An 18,916-nucleotide genomic window follows, 5' to 3' on the forward strand; every position below is an offset into this window, starting at 1 on the left:
TGCTCTCTCTGTTGAAGTGCGCGAACGCGCCCGTGCTGGTTCGCTGACAGCAGGTTTCCTCCCTGCTGTATGACTCACTTTTGTTGATACATCGCGACTCAGCGATCCTCGCTACTCAGCGAGGCTTGGAGCCAGCCGCTCCATGCGACTGCTCGTCCTGTGGACGTCTTGACTCGCTGATCTGTCTTGACTCTTGACTTAACTTCACTGACTTTTGAAAATGCAGCTGACCGTTATATTCAAAGACAATTCTCTCTGCGCAGTGGAAAAGGGGGGGGGGGGCGGGGTCTGTGTGTGTGAGTTCGTGTGTGTGTGTGTACAGATGGCTCCTGCGATAACGATCTGTTTGCCCTGGCGTGAAATTCCTCTCTCGCGCTCTTCGGGAGAGACAAAGGTGGTCGGGAGTACCTATCTCTTTATACTTTCGACTTTATATTTCTCAAATACAATTTGGTCCCATGTTCGCCAAGACTCGTGTTTGTAACTACGTCCTCCCGACACCCCTCTCGGGTTACCGAGGTTCGCATTGATATGATGGAGTTATTAGAAAGAAAAATAATTTTCATCCTGAGTTTAAGAGGTCCGTTTCCAGATTGTTGGAATCCATATCCCTTGGTTCTGTAAGGTTCTATAATGGAATATCGTTTAAGGTTAACACGTTATTATTAATGTTATATTGCAATTTTCTTTAAAACTTGTTTGCCTGGTTGCCGTGTGTGGGGTGAGGTGTGTCTCCTCATCAAACCCGGCTGGCTTTTCCAGATGGCCCCTTGTGATAAGGTGCAATTCCTGCTTCTCCGCGCGGTGAGAGAGACAAAGGTGGTCGGGGTTGCTTGGGATATTGTTTAAACTCTTTCGTAAGTTTGCCCGTTCGCCTCATTCCTTCTCCATAACCTTTGATGTGACTCGTTATTTTGTCTCCAAGCTTTGTTTTAACAGTAAAAGTATTAAAGGTGAAAATCATTTGATAGCGAATTAATTATTGGATAATAATTCACTGATGTATCTGGTGGCCTGGTCTTGATTGCAGTGAGCGCGAAGACCGCTAACTTTAGCTTATTCTTGTTATTGCATTTTAAATTTGAACCGTTGTTTTAATGACAAAGGAAAAAAATAAATGGTTTAACCCGTGGGCGTCCTCGTTTCTGGCTTGCGGAGGGCTTCCCTCTGCGTGACCTCCTTTAGGGCACATCAAACTCTTGTTCATCTGGAGATCTTCGCAGATAGCTGCTAACATCCTCGCCTCGAGAGTTTTATTATTTCTTTATTTTTTAATGGTCTGTTTATGATCGACATCTGGTTTTTCGTGTGCCTGGCTTACGGGTTTTATTGATTATTTTTTTTGTTTGTTAAAAAAAATATTAATAACGCAAATATTGTTAATATCAATTTTGGAAAAGGCTCATATACAACACACTTCACTATACTACTATACACTGCACTATACACTACACTATGTACTACATTATACACTACGACACACTACATTAGTAGGATCCGTCGGTTGTTTTGTGATGTTCTGCCCGTTCACCCAGAGCCTTACTGCTTATTCATATTCTCTGGTTCTTTCAGTAAAGTCACGTAGATAGAACAAATAAAGTGAATAAAAATACCACCACGTTTAGATCGCAACACGGAGAGCCATTGACTCACACGGAGAGCCACAGAATCACAGAGACATAGACTCACACAGAGAGCCACAGACTCACACAGAGAGCCACAGAATCACAGAGCCATAGACTCACACAGAGAGACACAGAATCACAGAGCCATAGACTCACACAGAGAGCTACAGACTCACCCAGAGCCACAGAATCACAGAGCCATAGACTCACACGGAGAGCCACAATCACAGAGACAGACTCACACGGTGAGCCACAGAATGACAGAGCCACACAATGACAGAGCCATAGACTCACACGGAGAGCCATCGACTCACACAGAGAGCCACACAATGACAGAGCCATAGACTCACGGAGAGCCACAGAATGACAGAGCCACACAACGACAGAGCCATAGACTCACACGGAGAGCCATTGACTCACACAGCCACAGAATCACAGAGCCATAGACTCACACAGAGAGCTACAGACTCACCCAGAGCCACAGAATCACAGAGCCATAGACTCACACGGAGAGCCACAATCACAGAGACAGACTCACACGGTGAGCCACAGAATGACAGAGCCACACAATGACAGAGCCATAGACTCACACGGAGAGCCATCGACTCACACAGAGAGCCACACAATGACAGAGCCATAGACTCACGGAGAGCCACAGAATGACAGAGCCACACAACGACAGAGCCATAGACTCACACGGAGAGCCATTGACTCACACAGCCACAGAATCACAGAGCCATAGACTCACACATGGAGAGCTACAGACTCACACAGAGCCACAGAATCACAGAGACATAGACTCACACAGACTCACACAGAGAGCCACAGAATCACAGAGCCATAGACTCACACAGAGAGCCACAGACTCACACAGAGAGCCACAGAATCACAGAGCCATAGACTCACACAGAGAGCTACAGACTCACCCAGAGCCACAGAATCACAGAGCCATAGACTCAGACGTAGAGCCACAATCACAGAGACAGACTCACACGGTGAGCCACAGAATGACAGAGCCACACAATGACAGAGCCATAGACTCACACGGAGAGCCATCGACTCACAGACAGCCACAGAATCACAGAGCGATAGACTCACACAGAGACCCATAGAGACCCATAGACTCACACAGAGACCCATAGACTCGCACGCAGCCAAAACAAACTACAAAACAATTCACGGCCAAACACATCCGAAGAGAGGCGCCCGACAGACACCCGAGTTCGATTCCCGCTCACGGATGCGCCCTACCCAACACCATCAAAGACGTAACCGGTCAAACTGGGGGGTGAGGGGGGGGAGACAAAGGCGGCCGGGCGTGGTTGCTGGCCCACACCCCTGTCTCGTGTGACGTCTTTAAATGCAAAAGCGCTGAAGCTGGCGCGTGTCTTGACAATGGCGTCCTCTAGTGGCTGCTCACGCGTGGCGATGGCGCTTTGTTGATAAATTAGAGACAACGATCCCCCGCGCCCCCCCCACCACCGGAGGGGAGGCGGTGGGCGGGTCTCGTGATGGGGGGAGGGGCAGTCACGTGCCTCTACGGGTGGGCGGGTCTCGTGATGGGGGGAGGGGCAGTCACGTGCCTCTACGGGTGGGGGTGGGCGGGTCTCGTGATGGGGGGAGGGGCAGTCACGTGCCTACGGGTGGGGGTGGGCGGGTCTCGTGATGGGGGGAGGGGCAGTCACGTGCCTCTACGGGTGGGGGTGGGCGGGTCTCGTGATGGGGGGAGGGGCAGTCACGTGCCTCTACGGGTGGGGGTGGGCGGGTCTCGTGATGGGGGGAGGGGCAGTCACGTGCCTCTACGGGTGGGGGTGGGCGGGTCTCGTGATGGGGGGAGGGGCAGTCACGTGCCTACTTGTGTGGGGGTGGGGAGTTTGGTGATGTGAGGTGACGAGAAGAAAGTGATTTGAGGTGCGGAGTTGAGGCGATAGAGAGAGGAGGTGAGGCAAGGAGCGAGAGGAGGTGAGGCGAGCGAGAGGAGGTGAGGCGAGAGAGAGGAGGTGAGGTGAGCGAGAGGAGGTGAGGCGATAGAGAGAGGTGAGGCAAGGAGCGAGGTGGCTGAAATCCGGCAAGTGGAGGGAGCCACATTGCATTCATGGCTTTTATTTTGGTGATTTCGAAAAGTTTTTTTGGTTTTGGCCATGTTTTTATTTATTGTAGTATGGAGTTAGACTGATGGCCTTAATCTAAGTTGTCTTGTTGTTGTTTGACTTGCATCCCACTGGGATTTTTGCACACAGCGTTGGTGTACGGTGCTATTTCAGGAATATTTTGATGTTTTTTTTCCTGGATTTTTCTGTTTGCACAGTCACACAAAGTCACTTCAAGATGTTTTCTTGTTCATGTTTGTTTTGTTTGTTGCGGTTGCACCCGATTCAAGAGCCGAATGGCTCACAGGGCTATACCAACATAAATACAACTATGAACTATGCTTCGCCGTTCTTACCCTCACCGCGATCACGGCGGCAGCAAGCAGCAGCAGCAAGCAGGGGCGGCACCGCTCCCCTATCGCCATGAGCCTCCTCCACTCAAGCCGGGTGGGCGGGTCTCGTGATGGGGGGAGGGGCAGTCACGTACCTCTGCTCGTCCAGGCCCTGGCGTGGCTGGCGCCGCGCGCCACGCTGCGGTGCGATCCCCGCTCGGCCAGGACGCTCCGCGGCTCCGAGCTGATGGAGGCGCCGCGGTTCACGTGCGGCACCGACGGCTTCTACGCGGCGCGGCGGGGCGAGGGCCGGGGCGGCCGGGGCGCCGGGGCGGGCGGCGTCGTGGACGAGTGCCGCTTCCGTTCCCGCTCGCCGACGCGACCGGAGCGGTACTGCGCTCCGCCTCGCGGCACGGGGGGGGGCCTCGAGGCACGGGGGGGGGGGGCCTCGAGGCACGGGGGGGGGGCCTCGAGGCACGGGGGGGCCTCGAGGCACGGGAGGGGCCTCGAGGCACAGGGGGGCCTCAAGGCACGGGGGGGCCTCAAGGCACGGGGGGGGCCTCGAGGCACGGGGGGGCCTCAAGGCACGGGGGGGGCCTTACTGGCGAGCGCGCCGTGAAGAAAAAACAAAAATTTAAAAAAAAAATCCTTCTAGAAAAGTAGAGAAGGGGGGGTGGGGGGTTACGTAAAACAAAGCATTAAAAAATCCGCCAAAAAATCGAGTGCAACTGGGTTAAATGTTAATTAACCAAGTCACCAGGAATGTGTCCGATCTCACGCGATCTCGGAAGCTCAGCACGGTTGAGTCTGGATCGTGCGTCGATCGGTGACCACCATACAAACCGGCTTAGTGCAGGCTGCTGTTATGCTTCATGGTGGGCAGCTCTATCATCTTAATGCTCCTGCTCTGACCATAATCCTCACAACTCACATGGTGGAAAGCCCTCATCCAGTGGTGAATTAATAAAGTGATGTACAAATATAAGACAACGGTCTGATTTGCTCCCCAAAAAGGTAAGATTAAATCCCCATTAGCCTAATAAACTTAAAAAGCAATGTTTAAACAACCAAACTCGTAATTTGTTTTATTGATGGGGAATATTGCTGGGGAGATGCTTTATCGCTAGCCATGCTATCTTAATGTTTACAGCTGTAATCCTCTTGTTACGTGTGCATTGCATCAATAAATTGAGAAATATTCAGATAATTAGCGCTGTAAATGCCTCGGAGGCCAATTTCATTTTCCAAATATAATTTCAGGTAAGAATAGGAGGAATAAGAAGTGTGTTTAGTATAGAACATGCAGTGCAGTCGCCATCCATGTTAATGTAAGCCACAGGATGGCAGCAGCATGTATACACTTGATTGAAACCTTCCACTTTTATAACGAAAGCTGTTTTATAAGCAGACTTGAAGATAATGTTATAGTAAACGTGCGTATAATATGTTTTTAACATCTCTTTTTTAACATTTTTTTTTATTATACAACTAATTCCTAAATGTTACATGTATAATAAAAGGAATTTACTCGCAAGACAAGACGATCGCTTGTGTTGCGATGGAAACGTGATATTGTTCTTATTTTCATTATTTTTTCTATCTACGTGGCTTTACCGAAAGACCCAAAGAAAATAGAAATTACATTTTGTATGACTTACCCAACCAAGATGGTTCTTGTATCATATGCTAGATGTACTGTAATTGAACATTTGTCTTGGTTTTTGTTTCTGACCGTGCAGATATGCCTGACCGGGTGCCCTCAGGATGCCATGATTAAGATTAATAGAATCTGTCACGAGCATAATTTCAAGTTCTTTGCAGGAGATGTGTTTGGTTATCACAGCTACATGTTTATATTCTTAGCTCTTTCGGTAAAGTCACGTTTAAGGGAAACAATAAAATAATAATATATATAACAATAAAAATTATCACGATGTCTCATATCCTGCGTCCTTTCACTGGAAAAACCACCTCTGCGGTACAAAATTCTACTCACCTGGTATCGACAATCAAGGGTATTTCCCTGTCCCCAGACGACCTGCTTGTCAGTTTTGATGTAGTTTCCTTATTCACCAAGGTTCCTGTACCTGACACCATCGCAATCATTGAAGACTTGGTTCATCAAGGACTAAACACTGAGGTACCCACCCTGGTGAGACTGTTTAACCAATACATACTTCACTTGGAATGGAACTTTCTACAAACAAACTGAGGGCGCCCCAATGGGCACCCCCCTATCTCCGGTTATAGCTAACATTTTCATGGAGAAATTTGAGACTGACGCCATCCAGACTGCCACTCTGCACCCAACCTTATGGAAAAGGTACGTGGATGACACCTTTATCATCTGGCCACATGGCCGGCCTGCTCTAGACCAATTCTTCGACCACATCAATTCCATACACCCAGCCATCAGATTTACCATGGAAGTCGAAAAAGATGGCAAGCTACCTTTTTTGGATGTCCTAATTAAAAAGAGACCTGATGGTTCAATGAGCCACTCTGTCTACAGGAAAGCTACCCATACGGATGCTTATCTGAAACCGGATTCCTACCACCATCCATCACAGAAGAATTCTCTCATCAAGAGTATCATAGAGCCCAATGCATATCCGACCAGGAACACATAGGCAGTGAACTCAAGCACGTACACCAAGCTCTTAAGGCTAATGGTTACTCCGACTATACAATCCGCAAAGCTATCACTCAAACCATGAAGAAGGACCCTCTTGAGGAGCCTTTCAAAACCATCACTTTACCCTACATTGCAGGGATCACAAAAAAGATCTCCAAAATCTTGAATAAACACAAGATCCAGGTCCGTTTCAACACATTACATAAAATCCGTGATCTGGTTCCGTCTGTAAAAGATGTGATTCCGGACATACAGTACCCTGGTGTCTACAAACTAAGTTGCTTCTGTGGTAGTAGTTACATTGGAGAAACCAAACGCCATGTCTCGGACCGCATTCGTGAACACAAAGCAGACCTTAAACACGGTAGGACCAACACCTCGGCCGTGGCAGATCATTGTTATATTTCAGTAGGCTCACATGACATTGACTTTTCCAAGACAGGTTCTTTGTAAGCCATCTGGCTACCATGAGATATTCGTTCATGAGGCTATCCACATATACAAGCACAGAGGCAATTTCAACCGAGAAGATGGATTCTGGCTTAGCAATCATTGGAAAGATTTGATAAACTATTTCAGGTCATAATTGATTGTTCACGCTTACAGTGGCTTTCAGACAGCATACATTAATTTTTCGTCTCCCCCCTCCTCTTTTCAGAACATAGATGGACTAGTCCTTCTAAATAAACTGCCAAATCGCTGCGCGTGGCGCAGACGTTTTTTAAATATAAATAAATGCACCGTTTAAAATAAATTAATTAATGCAAACCGACACACCTGATGACGACCGTTTGTGTTATGGTCGAAACGTGATAATTTGTATTGTTTTATATATTTTTATTATTTTGTTGTTTCCCTTCAATAATAAAATATATAATATATATACTTTATTATTTTTTTGTTTCCCTTCAACGTGACTTTACCGAAAGAGCTAAGAATATGAGTTTATCAATCTACATGACGATGACGATGATGATGATGAGGTCAATCTCCATGACGACGATGATGACGAGTTTGTTAATCTCCATGACGACGATGATGATGACGAGTTTGTTAATCTCCATGCGGACGATGATGATGACGAGTTTGTAAATCTCCATGACGATGATGTTGAGTTTGTAAATCTCCATGACGACGATGATGATGACGAGTTTGTAAATCTCCATGACGACGATGATGTTGAGTTTGTAAATCTCCATGACGACGATGATGATGACGAGTTTGTAAATCTCCATGATGATGATGAGTTTGTAAATCTCCATGATAATGATGATGACGAGTTTGTTAATCTCCATGACGATGATGACGAGTTTGTAAATCTCCATGACGACGATGATGATGACGAGTTTGTCAATCTCCATGACGACGATGATGATGAGTTTGTAAATCTCCATGACGACGATGATGATGACGAGTTTGTAAATCTCCATGACGACGATGATGATGAGTTTGTCAATCTCCATGACGACGATGATGATGATGACGAGTTTGTCAATCTCCATGACGACGATGATGAGTTTGTAAATCTCCATGACGATGATGATGATGAGTTTGTAAATCTCCATGATGATGACGATGAGTTTGTCAATCTCCATGACGACGATGATGATGACGAGTTTGTAAATCTCCATGAAGACGATGATGATGATGAGTTTGTCAATCTCCATGACGATGATGATGAGTTTGTAAATCTCCATGACGACGATGATGATGATGACGAGTTTGTCAATCTCCATGACGATGATGATGAGTTTGTAAATCTCCATGACGACGATGATGATGACGAGTGTTAATCTCCATGACGACGACGACGATGATGATGACGAGTTTGTAAATCTCCATGACGACGACCTCCAAGACTCGTGGAGCCTCCAGCAGCCCCCGTTGCCATGGCCACGGGCACAAACCACTTGAAGACTTCAACCCGGGGGTGGTGGTCGACATCGGGCGGTGGCAGCGTTCAGTGGCGATCATCTGCGTTGTGTCGCATTTGCGTGAGAGAGAGAGAGTTTCAAGTTTTCAAGTTTCATTTATTAGGTGTAGCCCTGTGAGCCATGCGGCTCTTAAGTCGGGTGCAACCGCAACAAACAAAATTTGAACACAGAACATCTTAAAGCGACAATGCGTAACAGAAACATTCTGGAATAAACCAGCAAATATTCCACACAAAAAAACATGTTAAAACGCTGTGTGTTAAAATCAATGTGGTGCAAGCCAACAACAACAACCATAAGACAATTTAGATTAACCATGTTTTCGAATCACCAAAATAAAGCTGTAAAAACAATGTAACAACAGTAATCATAGGAACTGTGAATTTAAATTTAACAATAAACGATATACATAATTCGTACGACAAAAAAACTGCAGCCATAGCTGGCAGCACGACACTCCCAGTGTATGATGTGTGAGTGAGTCAGCAGCAGAGTGAGTGAGTGTATGATGTGCGAGTCAGCGTATGATGAGTGAGTCAGCAGCAGCGTGAGTGAGTGTATGATGTGCGAGTCAGCGTATGAAGAGTGAGTTAGTGAATGATGTGTGAGCGAGTGTATGCTGTGTGAGCGAGTCAGTGGCAGTGTGAGTGTATGATGTGTGAGTCAGCGCACGATGTGTTAGTCAGCGCATGATGAGTGAGTCAGTGTATGATGTGCAAGTGAGCCAGCAAACAATGAGTGAACCTGTGTATGATGAGTGAATGGGTCAGTGGTTGTGCGAGTGTATGATGTGTGAGTGAGTAAGCGCATGATGAGCGAGTCAGTGCATGATGTGTGAGTGAGTCAGTGCATGGTGTGAGTGAGTCAGTGCATGGTGTGAGTAAGTCAGTGTATGATGTGTGAGTGAGTCAGTGCATGGTGTGAGTGAGTCAGTGTATGATGTGTGAGTGAGTCAGTGCATTGTGTGAGTGAGTCAGTGTATGATGTGTGAGTGAGTCAGTGTATGATGTGTGAGTGAGTCAGTGCATGGTGTGAGTGAGTCAGTGTATGCTGTGTGAGTGAGCCAGTGTATGATGTGTGAGTGAGTCAGTATATGATGTGTGAGTGAGTCAGTGTATGATGTGTGAGTGAGTCAGTGTATGATGTGTGAGTGAGTCAGTGTATGATGTGTGAGTGAGTCAGTGCATGGTGTGAGTGAGTCAGTGTATGATGTGTGAGTGAGTCAGTGCATGGTGTGAGTGAGTCAGTGTATGATGTGTGAATGAGTCAGTGTATGATGTGTGAGTGAGTCAGTGCATGGTGTGAGTGAGTCAGTGTATGATGTGTGAGTGAGTCAGTGCATGATGTGTGAGTGAGTCAGTGTATGATGTGAGAGTGAGTCAGTGTATGATGTGTGAGTGAGTCAGTGTATAATGTGTGAGTGAGTCAGTGCATGATGTGTGAGTGAGTCAATGTATGATGTGTGAGTGCGTCTGTGTATGATGTGAGGGTGAGTCAGTGTATGATGTGTGAGTGAGTCAGTGCATGGCATGAGTGAGTCAGTGTATGATGTGTGAGTGAGTCAGTGCATGGCATGAGTGAGTCAGTGTATGCTGTGTGAGTGAGCCAGTGTATGATGTGTGAGTGAGTCAGTGTATGATGTGTGAGTGAGTCAGTGTATGATGTGTGAGTGAGTCAGTGTATGATGTGTGAGTGAGTCAGTGCATGGTGTGAGTGAGTCAGTGTATGATGTGTGAGTGAGTCAGTGTATGATGTGTGAGTGAGTCAGTGTATGATGTGAGAGTGAGTCAGTGTATGATGTGTGAGTGAGTCAGTGTATAATGTGTGAGTGAGTCAGTGCATGATGTGTGAGTGAGTCAGTGTATGATGTGTGAGTGCGTCTGTGTATGATGTGAGAGTGAGTCAGTGTATGATGTGTGAGTGAGTCAGTGTATGATGTGTGAGTGAGTCAGTGCATGGTGTGTGAGTCAGTGTATGATGTGTGAGTGAGTCAGTGCATGGTGTGAGTGAGTCAGTGTATGATGTGTGAATGAGTCAGTGTATGATGTGTGAGTGAGTCAGTGCATGGTGTGAGTGAGTCAGTGTATGATGTGTGAGTGAGTCAGTGCATGATGTGTGAGTGAGTCAGTGTATGATGTGAGAGTGAGTCAGTGTATGATGTGTGAGTGAGTCAGTGTATAATGTGTGAGTGAGTCAGTGCATGATGTGTGAGTGAGTCAATGTATGATGTGTGAGTGCGTCTGTGTATGATGTGAGGGTGAGTCAGTGTATGATGTGTGAGTGAGTCAGTGCATGGCATGAGTGAGTCAGTGTATGATGTGTGAGTGAGTCAGTGCATGGCATGAGTGAGTCAGTGTATGCTGTGTGAGTGAGCCAGTGTATGATGTGTGAGTGAGTCAGTGTATGATGTGTGAGTGAGTCAGTGTATGATGTGTGAGTGAGTCAGTGTATGATGTGTGAGTGAGTCAGTGCATGGTGTGAGTGAGTCAGTGTATGATGTGTGAGTGAGTCAGTGTATGATGTGTGAGTGAGTCAGTGTATGATGTGAGAGTGAGTCAGTGTATGATGTGTGAGTGAGTCAGTGTATAATGTGTGAGTGAGTCAGTGCATGATGTGTGAGTGAGTCAGTGTATGATGTGTGAGTGCGTCTGTGTATGATGTGAGAGTGAGTCAGTGTATGATGTGTGAGTGAGTCAGTGTATGATGTGTGAGTGAGTCAGTGTATGATGTGTGAGTGAGTCAGTGCATGGTGTGAGTGAGTCAGTGTATGATGTGTGAGTGAGTCAGTGCATGGTGTGAGTGAGTCAGTGTATGATGTGTGAATGAGTCAGTGTATGATGTGTGAGTGAGTCAGTGCATGGTGTGAGTGAGTCAGTGTATGATGTGTGAGTGAGTCAGTGCATGATGTGTGAGTGAGTCAGTGTATGATGTGAGAGTGAGTCAGTGTATGATGTGTGAGTGAGTCAGTGTATAATGTGTGAGTGAGTCAGTGCATGATGTGTGAGTGAGTCAATGTATGATGTGTGAGTGCGTCTGTGTATGATGTGAGGGTGAGTCAGTGTATGATGTGTGAGTGAGTCAGTGCATGGCATGAGTGAGTCAGTGTATGATGTGTGAGTGAGTCAGTGCATGGCATGAGTGAGTCAGTGTATGCTGTGTGAGTGAGCCAGTGTATGATGTGTGAGTGAGTCAGTGTATGATGTGTGAGTGAGTCAGTGTATGATGTGTGAGTGAGTCAGTGTATGATGTGTGAGTGAGTCAGTGCATGGTGTGAGTGAGTCAGTGTATGATGTGTGAGTGAGTCAGTGTATGATGTGTGAGTGAGTCAGTGTATGATGTGAGAGTGAGTCAGTGTATGATGTGTGAGTGAGTCAGTGTATAATGTGTGAGTGAGTCAGTGCATGATGTGTGAGTGAGTCAGTGTATGATGTGTGAGTGCGTCTGTGTATGATGTGAGAGTGAGTCAGTGTATGATGTGTGAGTGAGTCAGTGTATGATGTGTGAGTGAGTCAGTGCATGGTGTGTGAGTCAGTGCATAATGTGCGAGTGAGTCAGTATATGATGTGTGAGTGAGTCAGTGTATGATGTGTGAGTGAGTCAGTGTATGATGTGTGAGTGAGTCAGTGCATAATGTGCGAGTGAGTCAGTGCATGGTGTGTGAGTGAGTCAGTGCATAATGTGCGAGTGAGTCAGTATATGATGTGTGAGTGAGTCAGTGTATGATGTGTGAGTGAGTCAGTGTATGATGTATGAGTGAGTCAGTGTATGATGTGTGAGTGAGTCAGTGCATAATGTGCGAGTGAGTCAGTGCATGGTGTGTGAGTGAGTCAGTGCATAATGTGCGAGTGAGTCAGTGTATGATGTGTGAGTGAGTCAGTGTATGATGTGTGAGTGAGTCAGTGTATGATGTGTGAGTCAGTGTATGATGTGTGAGCGAGTCAGTGTATGATGTGTGAGTGAGTCAGTGCATGGTGTGAGTGAGTCAGTGCATTGTGTGAGTGAGTCAGTGCATGGTGTGAGTGAGTCAGTGCATGATGTGTGAGAAAGTCAGTGTCGGCTCCCTCTGCTTGCGCCGTCGCCCCGCCCCCCCCCCCCTTGACTCCGTCGGCCCCCCCCAGCTCCGTCGCCCCCCCCCCCCGGCTCCATCGCTCCCCCACTGGCTCCGTCGCCCCCCCCCCCGGCTCCATCGCCCCCCCCCCCCAGCTCCGTCGCCCACCCAGCTCCGTCGGCCCCCCCTGGCTTCGTCGCCCCTCCCCGGCTCTGTCGCCCCCCCCCCCCATCTCCATTGGCCCCCCCGGCTCCGTTGCCCCCCCCGACACCGTCAGCCCCGCCCCCACGGCCCCCCCCTGGCTCTGTCGCCCCCCCCAGCTCCGTTGGCCCCCCCCTGGCTCCGTCAGCCCCCCCCAGCTCCGTCGGCCCCCCCCCGACTCCTTCGCCCCCCCTGGTTCCGTCGCCCCCCCCCGGCTCCGTCGGCCCCCCCCCCAGCTCCGTCGCCCCCCCGACTCCGTCGGCCCCCCCTGGCTCCGTTGCCCCCCCCCGGCCCCCCCAGCTCCGTCGGCCCCCTCGGCTCCGTCGGTCCCCTCCGTCGGCTCCCTCGGCCCCCTCACAAACGACAGACACGGTCAGATATCTTCCATGGTAGGTTGACAGTCACCTTTAAGTGCAATAAAAAATAGTTATAATAATTGTAACAACAATGAAAATAGCAATGACAATCATAATATTACTGACAAGGATGATTATAAACGGGGTTACACCCCCACTCCCCCACCACCTCCATTCAACATGGGTTGACCCACGGGTGACCGCCCGATGTTTTGTAAACAAGTTTAACGTTGAGGGGGTTGTTGGTTATTGATCCCCTCGGACGTGGTGAAGGAGTTTAAAGTTCTCTGCTCAACTCGGCAGAATCGGCGTCTTGGGAAAGGCGACGTTGAGCTGAGAGCCTTGGGAGGAGCGAGAGAGTCTCTTAGCACGTGGGGGAATATCGTCACCCAAAAAAGTAAGAATCGTTTAAATGTGTCTTTGTGTATGTGCGGCGGTGAAGAGCTTCATAGATAATCGGATTTCTTCCGGTAATAAATGTTCTCATGAAACATCCTTAACCTATAAGTTAAACGTAATTGAGGATTCAGGCTTCGCCTAGTAACAGGTTAGTAGGCCTCAAGCCTTAGGCCTAAAGGTTTAATCTTTAATTTGTTCACCCACCTAAGGTGTTTAATAATTTAATTATACAGAGATCGTTAGATGGCAAATCTTCAGTCACCCCTTAATCTGTAAGTGCATTTTTAACTAATTAGAGGATTCTCACGCCGAAGGCTTCGCCTAGTAACAGGTTAGTAGGCCTCAAGCCTTAGGCCTAAAGGTTTAATCTTTAATTTACTTACCCACCTAAGATGTTTAATAATTAAATTTTACAGAGATCGTGAGATGGCAAATCTTCAGTCACCCCTTAAACTGTAAGTGCATTTTTAACTAATTAGAGGATTCTCACGCCGAAAGCTTCGCCTAGTAACATGTTAGTAGGCCTCAAGCCTTAGGCCTAAAGGTTTAATCTTTAATTTGTTCACCCACCTAAGGTGTTTAATAATTTAATTATACAGAGATCGTTAGATGGCAAATCTTCAGTCACCCCTTAAACTGTAAGTGCATTTTTTTTTACTAATTTGAGGATTATTGTATGAAAATGTTGATGTAAATAATAAAATTTAATTTAATTTTATGCGTAATTATCCAAAGTTATGTTAATGTTTCAATTATGTGCATAAATTATGCTAAGTGGAGATATGACGTATTAATTTATGCGAACGCATGCTATTATGCTAATGTATACAGTTATGATAATTAGGCTTAGCTTCGTTGCCCAGGGTCGTATCATCAATCGGCATCATACAATTAATTGTATGAAGTTATGCAGGTGTGCTGTAAGTATGCCAGATTGAGCTCGGCTTTGTTGTCTAGGTTCGTATTATCGATCGCTATGATACAATTATTCTCGCTTTAACATTTACTGATTATGTATTAGTGTGTTATCTCAGGTCTCCAAATTCAAATCTCACCGCAGGATACAGTTCTTGTAATTAAGAATTAACTTAGGAAATAAACACTCAAACACTGCTGTGTTAAGCAATTTTAATTTCTAAACAAAACTTTAACACTCTAATATGCGAATTCTTATGCTTGAAATTGTCAACACAGTATTCCAGGAGATGTTCCCCTCATTGATCCATACATTTAACCCTCAATAATCACGTTTGTTAACTGGGTACCAGAACAATTGATTACTTCCTCAGAGTAACACGATCATATACGGCGATAGGGAACAAAACTCCTTAAAAATTCGTGCAACGATATTCATACGAAGGCAATAAAGAAACATGTCCTGAAGGCAAAGTACACGGTAATTAATTCATGAGCAAGATTACGTAATTGCGAAATGTCTTGGAACAAGGGTGTGTGGCAGTACGCCTGCTTCAGCAAATACTCATCAATTGGCTAAGGCTTCATGGATTCATACATTTAACCCTCAATGATCACGTTTGTTTACTGGGTACCGGAACAAACAATTGCTTCATCAGAGTAACATGAGCATATACGGCAAATAGGAATAAAAGTCCTTCTTAGCTCTTTCGGTAAAGTCACGTTGAAGGGCAACAATAAAACATATATAAAACAATAAAAATTCTCACGACGTTTCCACCATAACACAAACGTCGTGAGAATTTTTATTGTTTTATATATATTTTATTATTTTATTGTTTCCCTTCAACGTGACTTTACCGAAAGAGCTAAGAATATGAATTACTGTAGTCACGAAAGCTTTAAATCAAAAGGAATAAAAGTCCTTAAAAAATTCATGCAACGACATTCACACGAAGGCAATAAAGAAACTTATCCCGAAGGCAAAACGTATACGGCAATGAATCCATGGGCAAGATTACGTAAGTTAACGAAATGTTGAAACCATGGTGTGCAGCAGTAGGCCTGCTTCAGCAAATACTTATTAATTGGCTGAGGTTTCAATACATTCACGGGCCAGATTCTGTGATCAAAGGAAGATTTCAACGCAGTGTTCTCCCTGTGAGTGTGTGAATTCGTAACTTATGTTTTTAAACGTTTAGTTTTCATCAATGAATTCGTTGATAATATTTATGCAAATCAAAAAGAAACATAACTACTAAAAATACTTCTACACGACCGTTTCCCCGTAACCCAATGGCAACCGTGTTCTTCGTTATCAGTTGATACTTGACGCACTTATCATGAGTCTTCTTAGTAATGATTCGTGTATATGTGTTGAGTGGGCATGGTATGGGTTGAGTGGGGATGTGTTGTTGATCAATTATTTGCGTCAAGCAGATGCCAGGTGATGCGTTGCAATGTGTGGCGGCGTGCATGTCATACGGATAGCTGGGTTCTCTCACACGGGCGGCCGGAGTTCGGTCCGCAGCCAGTCCGAAGAGTCGGCACGACGCGATGATCTCGTCTTCAGGTAGCACCCACAGCTCTTCCGCTGGCAGCTGACACCCTTGCTTGGTGCGCGCCGGCTCCGGCTCTCTGGCGACGAACGATGCTTTCGTTCGTCGATGGATGACGCTGGAATTCTGGTCAGCTTAGCTCGAACTGCAGTGGCTCTTGTGAGTCGACGCCCAGAGCAGAATGATTTTCGAGCGATACTTCTTCGGACGGCGCTGAATTCGCACGGCGTAGCATGTCACTACTCGGCGAGCCTCACCATCCTGGATGAGTTGCGGAGTCTTCTTCTGCGTCGGCGGTGATCTCCTGCGTCGGTGGCTGGCTGTTATCTTCGGTAGCTGGTCATCTTCGGTAGCTGATGATCGCCGTCTTCTGCCGCTGGTAGCTGTGTTGCAATGTATGGCCCGTGTCTCTCTTTTTATGCCAAAATTTCTTTCTCTACTCGCCTTCTCACAAAGGACCGGAACTTTCTATGATCTCGCTCTGTGTTGTGGGGGGGGGGGGGAGTTGTATGTGTGTCCGTGTGTGTGTCATTTATTAAGCCATCTGTGTCTCTCCCCAAGCCATCTTTTCATCTGTGGAACACAGATGCCCCCCTGCAATACAAGAGTAATTTCCCTCGCTCTGGGCGTTACATTCTTTGCTATGCCGTGCTGCGGGAAGACAAAGACGGTTGGGAGGGTCTTTTCCTATGGGATACAGTTTATCTTGGTTGTATGTGACCTATTTCGCCTCATCTTTTCTGGATAACCCTCGGTTTAATAATGCATAATTATTATTTGGTTAATGTTTCCCCAGATTTGTGATTTAACATTGTAATCACCACGTATTTCTTAGGGGTTTTTTTTTTATTTCGTCCCCCTGTCAGTATCCGCGGACCCGTGCTGTTATACTAGAGTAATTTATTGGTGTCCTCAGTTTTAGAGGTATAACTTAGTTTCGGTTAAGCTTCTTGACTGCTGGAATTAATTTCTATGGTTTTTGTAAAGTCACGTAAATGGCAAGATGTAGTGTAATTTAAGGTGAATAACGTTAGTATCAGTATTATGTACGAGAAGTAATACCCACTATGTAGATTGTAGTCTGTTTTTTTATCGTAGCGAGTGTGTAGATTCCTATAATGTCAACTTATTCTTTAAAGCTTTCGTGACTGCAAGGATTCATCTTCTTTGGTTCTTTCGGTAAAGTCACGTAGAATGAGAATAAAATAATAAATTAATAAAATAAAATAACACAATAAAATTCTCACGATGTTTCGGCCACAACACAAGTGGCCTTCATCAGGTGAAGGGATGAGACTGTCTCGAGGACAGCGCTGGAGCGAACACAGCCAAGCTCAGACCGCGACCTTTAAGCTGTGTGAGAAGAAACAGAGCGCCTTGACAAAGGAATTAGCATTTGGTATTACCTTAGAGTCGCGGCTTTAAATCGAAATTTAACCGCCTCTACGGGGAGGGATTCCACATAACCTTAAGATCATTCAACAGACTCCGGGATAAGAAGGCTCAACTAATCGAGTCTCTCACCTTTCTGAAGAGATGCCGCGACTCTAAGGTAATACCAAATGCTAATTCCTTTGTCAAGGCGCTCTGTTTCTTCTCACACAGCTTAAAGGTCGCGGTCTGAGCTTGGCTGTGTTCGCTCCAGCGCTGTCCTCGAGACAGTCTCGTCCCTTCACCTGATGAAGGCCACTTGTGTTGTGGCCGAAACGTCGTGAGAATTTTATTGTGTTATTTTATTTTATTAGTTTATTGTTTTATTCTCATTCTACGTGACTTTACCGAAAGAACCAAAGAAGACTTATTCTTGTTGCTGAGTTTTGTCCTATTTCGTCTGATGTATGTGTGTTTGTTCTATTTTATTGTGGTGATGAGATGTCTCATCAAGGCCTGGCTCCTTCCTTCGCGGTCGGGTGTCGCCTTTGTCTATCTCGGTGGGAGTCGTGTTCTCTCCCTTTGTCGTTTTATTGCTACCGCATGTGGCTGGGAAAAAAGGCGGCCGATAGGCTTCCTCTATGGAATCCTTTTCTCTCGGTCCCGTGATCAACCCATCTCGCTCCATCTCCTCTGGGTGACCCTTGGCTTAACTCTAATAATCATTATTTGGTTTATGTTTTCCAAGATTCATCTTTAATCTTTAATTTGTTTACCCACCTAAAGTGTTGTTAACAACTTCACTGATTTTGAAATAACAAAAATATTTTTTTAACACAAAACATTTTTTTGTTATTTTCTTTGAACCTATCTAAGTGACTTTACCGAAAGACCCAAGAATATTAAATGACCTCGTTTAATAATGATAATTATCATGACAGATTAAGAACAATAATGGTAACAATGATAACATTAACAATAATGAACAATAAGGATAACAAGGATAATTTTATCAATTTATGATAATCGTAATGATGATAGCAATGATACGGATACTGATAATACGGATGATCGTGATAAATATATTATAACAAAACAGATAATGACAATGATACGGATACTGATAATACGGATAATCGTGATAAAGATATTATAACGATACAGATAATGACAATGATACGGATACTGATAATACGGACAATCGTGATAAAGATATAACGATATAGATAATCACAATGATACGGATACTGATAATACAGACAATCGTGATAAAAATATTATAACGATACAGATAATGACTGATACGGATACTGATAATACGGATAATTGTGATAAAGATATTATAATGATACAGATAATGACAATGATACAGATACTGATAATACGGATAATCGTGATAAAGATATTATAACGATACAGATAATGACAAGGCACCTTAATTACTCTCACGC

Source organism: Petromyzon marinus, unplaced genomic scaffold, assembly GCF_048934315.1.
Source record: "Petromyzon marinus isolate PM22_M1 ecotype Great Lakes invasive population unplaced genomic scaffold, UKy_Petmar_22M1.pri1.0 PM_G_Scaffold_4, whole genome shotgun sequence".
Taxonomy (NCBI): domain Eukaryota; kingdom Metazoa; phylum Chordata; class Hyperoartia; order Petromyzontiformes; family Petromyzontidae; genus Petromyzon; species Petromyzon marinus.